This window comes from Aegilops tauschii, chromosome 7, assembly GCF_002575655.3.
Source record: "Aegilops tauschii subsp. strangulata cultivar AL8/78 chromosome 7, Aet v6.0, whole genome shotgun sequence".
Taxonomy (NCBI): domain Eukaryota; kingdom Viridiplantae; phylum Streptophyta; class Magnoliopsida; order Poales; family Poaceae; genus Aegilops; species Aegilops tauschii.
Genome location: NC_053041.3, coordinates 433,753,199 through 433,765,821, shown reverse-complemented (window position 1 = coordinate 433,765,821; position 12,623 = coordinate 433,753,199). Strand labels below are relative to the sequence as shown.

Genomic DNA, 12,623 nt, shown 5'->3' with positions numbered 1-12,623 from the left:
AGATTCTCTGTTAAGTTTTGTGTTGTGAAGTTTTCAAGTTTTGGGTGAAAGATTTTGATGGATTATGGAACAAGGAGTGGCAAGAGCCTAAGCTTGGGGATACCCATGGCACCCCCAAGATAATCTAAGGACACCAAAAAGCCAAAGCTTGGGGATGCCCCGGAAGGCATCCCCTCTTTCGTCTACTTCCATCGGTAACTTTACTTGGAGCTATATTTTTATTCACCACATGATATGTGTTTTGCTTGGAGCGTCTTGTATGATTTGAGTGTTTGCTTTTTAGTTTACCATAATCATCCTTGCTGTACACACCTTTTGAGAGAGCCATACATGATTTGGAATTTGTTAGAATACTCTATGTGCTTCGCTTATATCTTTTGAGCTATATAGTTTTGCTCTAGTGCTTCACTTATATGTTTTAGAGCACGGTGGTGGATTTGTTTTATAGAAACTATTGACCTCTCATGCCTCACTTAGATTATTTTGAGAGTCTTAAATAGCATGGTAATTGTGACGCCCCCGTTTTGACCGTACACTAATCATACACGCAAACGTGTACGATCAAGATCAGGGACTCACGGGAAGATATCACAACATAACTCTAAAAAAATAAGTCATACAAGAATCATAATACAAGCCATGGGCCTCGAGGGCTCGAATACAAGTGCTCGATCATAGACGAGTCAGCGGAAGCAACAATATCTTAGTACAGACATAAGTTAAACAAGATTGCCTTAAGAAGGCTAGCACAAAAGTAGCAACTATCGAAAAGGCAAGGCCTCCTGCCTGGGACCTCCTAACTACTCCTCGAAGCCGAACTCCACGTAGAATCATCCTCGGGATCTCTAGCTCCTGGACTCCAGCATCTGGTTGCGACAACCAGGTATAGAAAGGGGAAAAGAGGGACAAAAGCAACCGTGAGTACTCATCCAAAGTACTCGGAAGCAAGGAGCTACACTACATATGCATGGGTATATGTGTAAAGGGCCATATCGATGGACTGAACTGCAGAATGCCAGAATAAGAGGGGGATAGCTAATCCTGTCGAAGACTACGCTTCAGGCCACCTCCATCTTGCAGCATGTAGAAGAGAATAGATGGTAAGTTCACCAAGTAGCATCGCATAGCATAATCCTACCGGGCGATCCCCTCCTCCTTGCCCTGTTAGAGAGCGATCACCGGGTTATATCTGGCACTTGGAAGGGTGTGTTTTATTAAGTATCTAGTTCTAGTTGTCATAAGGTCAAGGTACAACTCCGGGTCGTCCTTTTACCGAGGGACACGACTATTCGAATAGATAGACTTCCCTGCAGGGGTGCACCACATAACCCAACACGCTCGATCCCATTTGGCCGGACACACTTTTCTGGGTCATGCCCTGCCTCGGAAGATCAACACGTCGCAGCCCCACCTAGGCACAACAGAGAGGTCACCACGCCGGTCTAAATCCTATGGCACAGGGGTCTGGGCCCATCGCCCATTGCACACCTGTACGTTGCGAACGCGGCCGAAAGCAGACCTAGCCTAGCAGGCGTTCCAGTCCAATCCGGCGCGCGCCACTCAGTCGCTGACGTCACGAAGGCTTCGGCTGATACCACGACGTCGAGTGCCCATAACTGTTCCCGCGTAGTTGGTTAGTGCGTATAGACCAAATGGCCAAACTCAGATCAAATACCAAGATCTCGTTAAGCGTGTTAAGTATCCGCGAACGCCGACCAGGGCCAGGCCCACCTCTCTCCTAGGTGGTCTCAACCTGCCCTGTCACTCCGCCATAAAGTAACAGTCGGGGGCCGTCAGGAACCCAGGCCCACCTCTACCGGGATGGAGCCACCTGTCCTTTCAGCCCCCTCATCAGAATCACTTGCGGGTACTCAACGAACCGACCCGACTTTAGTCACCACATGTGTCATGTATATAAAGTATATAGTATATACCCGTGATCACCTCCCGAAGTGATCATGGCCCATTAGTATAGCATGGCAGACGGACAAGAGTGTAGGGCCACTGATGGAACACTAGCATCCTATACTAAGCAGTAGGATAGCAGGTAAGGGTAACAACTGTAGCAACAATGATAGGCTATGCAGCAGAATAGGATTAACCGAAAGCAGTAACATGCTACACTCTTCTAATGCAAGCAGTTTAGAGAAGAATAGGCGATATCTGGTGATCAAGGGGGGGGGCTTGCCTGGAAGCTCAGCCGAGAAGGAGGGGTTGTCAACACCGTAGTCATACTGGGTAGCAGCGGCGGCGGTCTCGGTGGCTAACGAGAGAAGAGGGAGAAGAACAATAAATATAATGCAAACATAAGCATGACGGTGCATGACAAGACAATTCGCGGTGCTAGGTGTGCCCTAACGCGGTAGGAGGTGATACCGACAAAGGGGGGTAACATCCGGAAAGTATTCCCGGTGTTTCGCGTTTTCGGACAGATGAACCGGAGGAGGATTGTTGCACGTTTGCTATGCTAGGGATATGTGGCGGACGAACGGGCTGCGTATTCGGATTCGTCTCGTCGTTCTGAGCAACTTTCATGTAGAAAACATTTTCATCCGAGTTACGGATTATTTTACATTAATTTTCTAATATTTAAACATTTTGGAATTTGTTTAATTCGAGAATAAAACAGCAAAACCTTTTGTTACCTAGTGTTACTCTAGCCTATGTGTATGACAATGGGACTCGGGGGGCTGGTCAACCATTTCACTTTGACTGGTAAAAAGGTAAGGTAGGGTCCACATGTCATGGCCTTAGATATTTTAAATCTAAATTTATCTTTTAACTATTAGTGAGGGTCCACATGTTATTTGCATTAAACCTAACCACTAACTAGTCTAACTAGTAGGAGCACTAATTAGCTGACTAAGAAGCCGGCCTCATCCAGAGAGCCGGCGGCCACCATGCACACACTTACACACACACGCTGGATGCACACAACACACACACACATGCATAGAGAACAGGGGCGCTCGACCATGGCAACGGCCACAGCCAAGGCCAGCGCATGAGCAGCCAGCAGCAGAGAGCGGTAGCAGGGAGCATCAGTAGGTAGCAGTAACAGCGGGCAGGGGGCCGTGGGCTCACCCCAGGACCGGGTGGCCGGCAAGGGCGCGGCCATGAGCTAAAGAGCTCGTACGCGGATGCAAAGCTACGGCCATGGCGACTACAGCGAGCACAAGGCGAAGGCTACGGCTACGGATCGAAGGGGAAAACGAGGGGAATCGGTCGAGGAGCTCACCCCGGGGCTTGTGGACACCTCGGTTGCCGCGGGGACGGATCGGAGCAGCGGCAACCGTCGACGATAAGTGGCGGCCGTGGGCGAAGACGACGGCGATGGCGAGCGTACGGAGCGTCCCGACTCGGGTTCCTCGGTGGAGAGGAAGGAGACGACCGCGAGGAGGCTGCTGGATGTCTCCTTAGGTGCCGGGGAGGTCGGTGGCCACCGGATCGACGAGGTGGCGGCGGGCGGCTTCTGTAACGGGAGAGCGAGAGCGGGGAAAGGGGGAGAATAAGCTAGGGTTCGAGGAGGGGAACGGGGCGACGCCTTATCATCCCAGGAAGCCGTGGGATCGCCGACACGTCGCCCAGGGGCGCGGCCATGGCGTGGATGCCCGCCACGATCCCCCCGCCTCTCTGTAGCAGGAGGTTGGGGATGAGTACGGGGGGTTGTGTGGGATGGGCCTTGCCTAGTCCACACTTGGGCCTTCCTTCTTCTGTCTTAACATTTCCTATTGTTTTATTTCCTGTTTTTGTATTTCTCCAATGTTTTGCAATTTATTTGGCCTCACTTGCTTTTTGTTAAAAGTGGAACTAAGCCACATAAATACTATGCAATAAACTGCACTGCCACAAAAAGTTTGAGGATTATTTGAATCCATTTAAAATTTGTTTAATTAAGAATGATTTAATTTGGGAATGTTTTGCTACTGTTTTAAATAGGTTAGAGGCAATTTAATATTTCATATAATGTTGGATTATTCATGAAAATTAGTGAATGTTTGCAACCCAGCGAACATTTTTGTTTTACCGTTTGAACAAATAATATCTTGACTTTATTAATTTGAATTTGAATTCGGTTTGGAACAAAATGAGGTTTAGAAAAATAATTGCGATGACATGGCACCATTAGGGTGTGATTACTGTAGCCTAATTATTCGGGCGTCATAATTCTCCTCCACTACAAGAAATCTCGTCCTGAGATTTAAGGGGTGGAGTAAGGGGGAAAGACTAGGTTATGAAATTCTAATGATTCTCCTTGGTCTTGGTTGCTCCTCTCGAAGAGGTCGATCCACTATGTTGATGTCTTCATTTCTCTGCTTGAAGTCATCATGATGAAGCCGGCATCCTTTCTTCAGGACCATCATCGTACTTACGGAAAAGGTTAAGGGGGAAGACTCGGGAAGGACGAAGCTCAACACATGCTAGGTACCTGGGGGCTATCTCAGTGAACGAGGCATAGATGCATCTCTTGAGTTGAAATTCAAGAAAGTCATCGAGAGCAAGGTAAGAAGGTGCAATAAGAAGTTTCAAGCGGATAGGCAATCGTTCGATGTCCGAAAAAGTGTGTGAAAGGGGTTCAGAGCATCGAGATTAAGTATTGCATCTGATACCAAAACAGATCACTAGGAAGGTGGCTCATGAATTCCATACGAAGCCAAGCGTAAGGGACAACTTTCAAAATAGGGGTGTACAGGAGAGTCAGGTTTCGATCCTGTGGAACTGTGGGTTATGGGCCCACCATGTGGGTTAAAGTAGAAAGGGTGCTGACATCTTGCATGATCATGTAAGCAAGGCATGTCAGAGGATAGCTTGTCAATTATGTTGGCGACAATATCGATACCAAGGGCGAGGGACGAAGAGAACCATTTTCCTGCTCGTTGAAGGAGGCGGACCAATAGGCAAAGTTCTCGTCCATCGGTGGTTACCGGAATGACATCAACAAAAGCAACAGGGTCTTACTGACACAGTTGTACACCAAGTTGTTTACATAAGCGGAAGAATATTACTGATTAGATCATATGGATCACAAGAAAGGTTAAACAAAACAATGCTAAGGAAAAGGTGATCAACAGATTAAATAGAACAACAGAAAGGAAAATGTGTTTAAACACATATTTCAGGGGTATATCCTTCCCAAGGACAAGCAGAGCATGATATCCATGACAGGATATAATGTAGAAAACTCTTTAGGTAAGGGTAGAGAAATTTCATGAAATCACCCATACAGCGGTGTTTGGATAATTGAGCAAGAAAACATTTAGCATTGGGCTTCAAATGTTCTTGTCGAAAATCGGAGTACCACAGACATGCTTCGAGATAGTATTGCCATGGTCTTCAAGCAAAGGTCGGACTTTGGATACTCAATGGATTCATCAGGAATAACTTGTAGAATAAGTCTTACAATTTCCTCATGGAAGAATGGTTAATCTTGCTAAAAAGGAGGTGTGCTAGGCATGACATCACCTTACCGGGTCGTATAAAGACCAACATTATAACTCTTGGGAATATGTTCCAACCATCATATCTGACCGAGATTCAGATCTGATCGGTGTTAGGATAACTCAGATTCAGGATGCCTGAGAAGAAAGGTGTAACACACATTGACGAGATGATAATGTAAGATTCTTGGAAATGAACTATGGAAGCGAGTTCCAAAACAAGAATTCATTATTTAACCAAGGAGAGGACGAGAAGGTGGCTGATGGACTCAGCGACAATTCCTCGAGATTTCCAAAAGGATGGATTTCCACAACTATGCGAATAAGGAGATAACATTTGTCAGATCAGATGACATAATGAGGTATGCTCGAGGAAAACATACACAATTAAACATTGGTTGAAAGGTGCACCCGAAATATGGGGTTAGGTAGCATGATCAATGTTAGAATGGTGGTTCAGCAACCGATAGGCTAAGAATGAATTATCGATCATTAACTTCAAAGCAATAGGGTTGCTAGAAGTGCAGAATCCAAACAACACCGTTCACTTGTGGGTACCCCGGTTGGAATCAACACGAGGACCAAGAAAGAAAGGTGATGGTGAGAAGTATCATTATAGCAAGAATTCATAAGAGGTGGAGCAATCCTCACAACATTCTTGACATCAAAGATGGTAATACTCCGCGGTAGAACATAACATAAGTTGGATAGCAAGGAACTCAAGGTACAACACAAAACAGGAACAAGTTTTGTGTTGGAGGGAATGCAATAATGTTGTCGATGATAACCCAAATCATCGAGGGCAAAGGATGCTATTTCTCATCAAGAATTCAATAGATATCTTGGAAGACCTCAGAATGTTGATGACGATCACGACACATTTGTCGAGAGGTTTCGAGAAGATGTAACTGATCGGCGATGACATCAAGTCAACGGAATGATGAAACAAAAAGTTATTGGAACCATGGGTACGGCACAAACTCGAAATCAAGCTTGCTGTTCAAGGACAAACGATATGACGAGGAAGATCGATTGTAAGATTAGCTCACCGTCGCAATTTGTGCTCCGGGAAGAAGGACCCGGTAGCACAGTTAAAATTTAGCACGATAATGATATAGCCAATCAAGCTAGGAATGACGTGATCGAGTACAAACTCGCAAGTAAAGAAGATTACTAAGAGTTGTTTAATCGCGACGCGGACTCAATTCAGTTATCGATGTCCTTGAGTGTTTAATAACTTGAAGCCCGTGAAAAACTGTAATCAGTGAGAATGTAGTACTTGATGAAGAACTCATAAGAAGTTATGCAGTTCCGTGATAATCTCGAGATACCAGGGGGGTAATACTCGACGACAAACCAAAGTAGAGGTTGGACTGGGGTATTGCTACGCAGAAGACAAGTGCTTAACTTGTACGAGAAATGGTATTTAAAGGAGAACATGGTCGGAACCACGATTGCAAAAGGCCAGATCCCAGATATAAGATGAACTTATACCAAGGGAATAATTAATTTAAGAGAAGCTTTTAATGATAAGATCTACATCGTGTCCATGGGCATGAACACAAAGTTCAAGGTCGACTCCTACTTCTGCAATGCATAACCTTTCATTTACTGCTCTATTAAAAATAATTTGAGTGCGAAGACCTACCTGGTGAATTACCAGAGGAGTATGAACCATGGAAAACTTTCAGGTTCACACAGATTAAGGAAGGCATAGGTTCAACCCATCAGGGCAACTTAGAAACATATGCCACAAGCTTCGAGAGTAATTATCACCAGCTCAAAAGTAGAGTATGGTTATCAAGCAGAGGATACAAATTACCAAAGGCATTATATATCCATGGAAATGATCACAAGGTTATTGAATATGAAGGACATTGTCGGATAATATCCCAACAAGGGGTCTTGTGGTCTACAACGGAGCTGATGCGAGTATCGGTACTCTATCAGAGGAAGAAGGAATGAAAGGGCATCGGACTATAAAAACAACTGAGTAATTCAAAGCTCAAATGCAAAGGAATTATCATTTCCAAATCAAGGGATCAGAAGCCAATGGTCTGATTAAGAATGGATAAGTTGAATAGACTTAGGGGTACAATCGACGGCAATTTGATTAGTCGATAACCAGTTCACGTTTCAAATGACGTCTGAGCCGGAAGGATGAATTCTAGGCTCTGATTGAGGATTGCGAGCATTCGCAACAAATTGAATCAACGGACTCAAAATGATAATGACAAGAGATGCCAATAAGATTACGAGACTTAAGATTAATCATAATGCAAGTAAGCAAGAATTTCAAGAGCAAAAAGGCTCCTGAGGATTTTCGGAAGATCGAATGGTATTTTGAACACTTTTGTGAAAGAATCAACTGGAGATGAGCGGATACTCGGTAAGTGCGAGAATTATCCGTAGGAGTATTCAGGTGACAAAGCACAGCAAGGCAGTAAGCTCAAAGGATTCTCGGAACAACAGAGAGAATTTCGGGGTATCTTGTAATAACAAGATCAACTGGGTAACATTGTATGAATGGCGAGTATACGTGGTTATCCATAGGAGTTTATCAATGAAAGGGAATTGCAAAAGCGATGAACACAAGTTCTCGGGTTATCAGCGGAGAGTATCTTCAGGGTCTTCACGTGCAGCAGACGATCATTTGGACTGAAGGGGCTCTCCGGGACAAAGTGTTTTCAAGAACCTAAAGTTAGATTTTTAGAAAATCATTTAACCCGAATAGAAGATAGATTAGAATCCCAGAGTATAGATGAGGAATAAAAGATCCTAATACCACCCAAATGGCAACGTGGGCCCATGGGCCGCACAGCCATGTTAGCAAAAGTTTTGTAAAGTCTAGACTCGACTTCGGCCAAGGAGTGTGGAAAGGGGATTCCTACAGGCAGTCGGCTCTGATACCAACTTGTCACGCCCCCGTATTGGCCGTACACTAATCACACACGCAAACGTGTACGATCAAGATCAGGGACTCACGGGAAGATAGCACAACACAACTCTAAAAAAAAGTCATACAAGCATCATAATACAAGCCAAGGGCCTCGAGGGCTCGAATACAAGTGCTCGATCATAGACGAGTCAGCGGAAGCAACAATATCTGAGTACAGACATAAGTTAAACAAGATTGCCTTAAGAAGGCTAGCACAAAAGTAGCAATGATCGAAAAGGAAAGGCCTCCTGCCTGGGACCTCCTAACTACTCCTCGAAGCCGAACTCCACGTAGAATCATCCTCGGGATCTCTAGCTCCTGGACTCTAGCATCTGGTTGCGACAACCAGGTATAGAAAGGGGAAAAGAGGGACAAAAGCAACCGTGAGTACTCATCCAAAGTACTCACAAGCAAGGAGCTACACTACATATGCATGGGTATATGTGTAAAGGGCCATATCGATGGACTGAACTGCAGAATGCCAGAATAAGAGGGGGATAGCTAATCCTGTCGAAGACTACGCTTCAGGCCACCTCCATCTTGCAGCATGTAGAAGAGAATAGATGGTAAGTTCACCAAGTAGCATCACATAGCATAATCCTACCCGGCGATCCCCTCCTCGTCACCCTGTTAGAGAGCGATCACCGGGTTATATCTGGCACTTGGAAGGGTGTGTTTTATTAAGTATCCAGTTCTAGTTGTCATAAGGTCAAGGTACAACTCTGGGTCGTCCTTTTACCGAGGGACACGGCTATTCGAATAGATAAACTTCCCTGCAGGGGTGCACCACATAACCCAACACGCTCAATCCCATTTGGCCGGACACACTTTTCTGGGTCATGCCCGGCCTCGGAAGATCAACACGTCGCAGCCCCACCTAGGCACAACAGAGAGGTCAGCACGCCGGTCTAAATCCTATGGCGCAGGGGTCTGGGCCCATCGCCCATTGCACACCTGCACGTTGCGAACGCGGCCGGAAGCAGACCTAGCCTAGCATGCGTTCCAGTCCAATCCGGCGCGCGCCACTCAGTCGCTGACGTCACGAAGACTTCGGCTGATACCACGACGTCGAGTGCCCATAACTGTTCCCGCGTAGTTGGTTAGTGCGTATAGACCAAATGGCCAGACTCGGATCAAATACCAAGATCTCGTTAAGCATGTTAAGTATCCGCGAACGCCGACCAGGGCCAGGCCCACCTCTCTCCTAGGTGGTCTCAACTTGCCCTGTCACTCCGCCATAAAGTAACAGTCGGGGGTCGTCAGGAACCCAGGCCCACCTCTACCGGGATGGAGCCACCTGTCCTTTCAGCCCCCTCATCAGAATCACTTGCGGGTATTCAACGAGCCGACCCGACTTTAGTCACCACATGTGTCATGTATATAAAGTATATAGTATATACCCATGATCACCTCCCGAAGTGATCACGGCCCAGTAGTATAGCATGGCAGACGGACAAGAGTATAGGGCCACTGATGGAACACTAGCATCCTATACTAAGCAGAAGGATAGCAGGTAAGGGTAACAACTGTAGCAACAATGATAGGCTATGCAGCAGAATAGGACTAACCGAAAGAGTAACATGCTACACTCTTCTAATGCAAGAAGTATAGAGAAGAATAGGCGATATCTGGTGATCGGGGGGGGGGGGGGGGCTTGCCTGGAAGCTCAGCCGAGAAGGAGGGGTTGTCAACACCGTAGTCGTACTGGGTAGCAGCGGCGTCGGTCTCGGTGTCTAACGAGAGAAGAGGGAGAAGAACAATAAATATAATGCAAACATAAGCATGACGGTGCATGACAAGACAATGCGCGGTGCTAGGTGTGCCCTAACGCGGTAGGAGGTGATACCGACGAAGGGTGGTAACATCCGGAAAGTATTCCCGGTGTTTCGCGTTTCCGGACAGATGAACCGGAGGGGGATTGTTGCACGTTTGCTATGCTAGGGATATGTGGCGGACGAATGGGCTGCGTATTCGGATTCGACTCGTCGTTCTGAGCAACTTTCATGTAGAAAACATTTTCATCCGAGTTACGGATTATTTTACATTAAGTTTCTAAGATTTAAACATTTTGGAATTTGTTTAATTCGAGAATAAAACAGCAAAACCTTTTGTTACCTAGTGTTACTCTAGCCTATGTGTATGACAATGGGACCCGGGGGGCTGGTCAACCATTTCACTTTGACTGGTAAAAAGGTGAGGTAGGGTCCACATGTCATGGCCTTAGATATTTTAAATCTAAATTTATCTTTTAACTATTAGTGAGGGTCCACATGTTATTTGCATTAAACCTAACCACTAATTAGTCTAACTAGTAGGAGCACTAATTAGCTGACTAAGAAGCCGGCCTCATCCAGAGAGCCGGCGGCCACCACGCACACACTTACACACACACGCTGGATGCACACAACACACACACATGCATAGAGAACAGGGGCGCTCGGCCATGGCAACGGCCACAGCCAAGGTCAGCGCATGAGCAGCCAGCAGCAAAGAGCGGTAGCAGGGACCATCAGCAGGTAGCAGTAACAGCTGGCAGGGGGCCGTGGGCTCACCCCAGGACCAAGGGCGCGGACGCGGGTGGCCGGCAAGGGCGCGGCCATGAGCTAAAGAGCTCGTACGCGGACGCAAAGCTACGGCCATGGCGACTACAGCGAGCACAAGGCGAAGGCTACGGCTACGGATCGAAGGGGAAAACGAGGGGAATCGGTCGAGGAGCTCACCCCGGGGCTTGTGGACACCTCGGTTGCCGCGGGGACGGATCGGAGCAGCGGCAACCGTCGACGAGATGTGGCGGCCGTGGGCGAAGACGACGGCGATGGCGAGCGTACGGAGCGTCCCGACTCGGGTTCCTCGGTGGAGAGGAAGGAGACGACCGCGAGGAGGTTGCTGGATGTCTCCTTAGGTGGCGGGGTGGTCGGTGGCCACCAGATCGACGAGGTGGCGGCGGGCGGCTTCTGTAACGGGAGAGCGAGAGCGGGGAAAGGGGGAGAAGAAGCTAGGGTTCGAGGAGGGGCACGGGGCGACGCCTTATCGTCCCAGGAAGCCGTGAGATTGCCGACACGACGCCCAGGGGCGCGGCCATGGCGTGGATGCCCGCCACGACCCCCCGCCTCTCTGTAGCAGGAGGTTGGGGATGAGTGTGGGGGGTTGTGTGGGATGGGCCTTGCCTAGTCCACACTTGGGCCTTCCTTCTTCTGTCTTAACATTTCCTATTGTTTTATTTCCTGTTTTTGTATTTCTCCAATGTTTTGCAATTTATTTGGCTTCACTTGCTTTTTGTTAAAAGTGGAACTAAGCCACATAAATACTATGCAATAAACTGCACTGCCACAAAAAGTTTGAGGATTATTTGAATCCATTTAAAATTTGTTTAAATAGGAATGATTTAATTTGGGAATGTTTTGCTACTTTTTTAAATAGGTTAGAGGCAATTTAATATTTCATATAATGTTGGATTATTCATGAAAATTAGTTAGTGAATTTTTGCAACCCAGCGAACATTTTTGTTTTACCGTTTGAACAAATAATATCTTGACTTTATTAATTTGAATTTGAATTCGGTTTGGAACAAGATGAGGTTTAGAAAAATAATTGCGATGACATGGCACCATTAGGGTGTGATTACTGTAGCTAATTATCCGGGCGTCATAGTAATTTGCTTAAATAATCCTAATATGCTAAGCATACAAGATTTGTAAGAATTCTTATGAGTGTGTTGAATACTGTGAAAAGTTTGATGCTTGATAATTGTTTTGAGACATGAAGATGGTGATATTAGAGTCATGCTAGTTGAGTAGTTGTGAATTTGAGAAATACTTGTGTTAAAGTTTGTGATTTCCGTAGCATGCACGTATGGTGAACCGTTATGTGATGAAGTCAGAGCATGATTTATTTATTGATTGTCTTCCTTATGAGTGGCGGTCGGGGACGAGCGATGATCTTTTCCTACCAATCTGTCCCCCTAGGAGCATGCGCGTAATACTCTGCTTTGATAACTTGTTGATTTTTGCAATAAGTATATGAGTTCTTTATGACTAATGTTGAGTCCATGGACTATATGCACCCTTCTTCCTTCCACCATTGCTAGCCTCTCTAATACCGCGCACTTTTCGCCGGTATCATACACCCACCATAAACCTTCCTCAAAATAGCCACCATACCTACCTATCATGGCATTTAGCCATTCCGAGATATATTGCCATGCAACTTTCCACCGTTCCGTTTATTATGACACGCTCCATCATTGT

At 46.3% G+C, this 12,623-nt stretch overlaps 1 long non-coding RNA gene across 2 annotated transcripts; it reads right to left on the bottom strand.

The window, feature by feature from the left end:
• Positions 1-586: 586 nt before the first annotated feature.
• LOC141027164 (uncharacterized) lies at positions 587-11,895 on the bottom strand. Of its 2 annotated transcripts, XR_012189151.1 has the most exons (4): positions 11,097-11,895; positions 3,239-8,708; positions 2,189-2,263; positions 587-866 (listed from the first exon to the last, which is right to left on the bottom strand). It is a non-coding gene; the product is annotated as an uncharacterized lncRNA (long non-coding RNA). The 2 variants fall into 2 exon arrangements; XR_012189150.1 differs by lacking the exon at positions 2,189-2,263.
• Between the last annotated feature and the right edge of the window lie 728 nt (positions 11,896-12,623).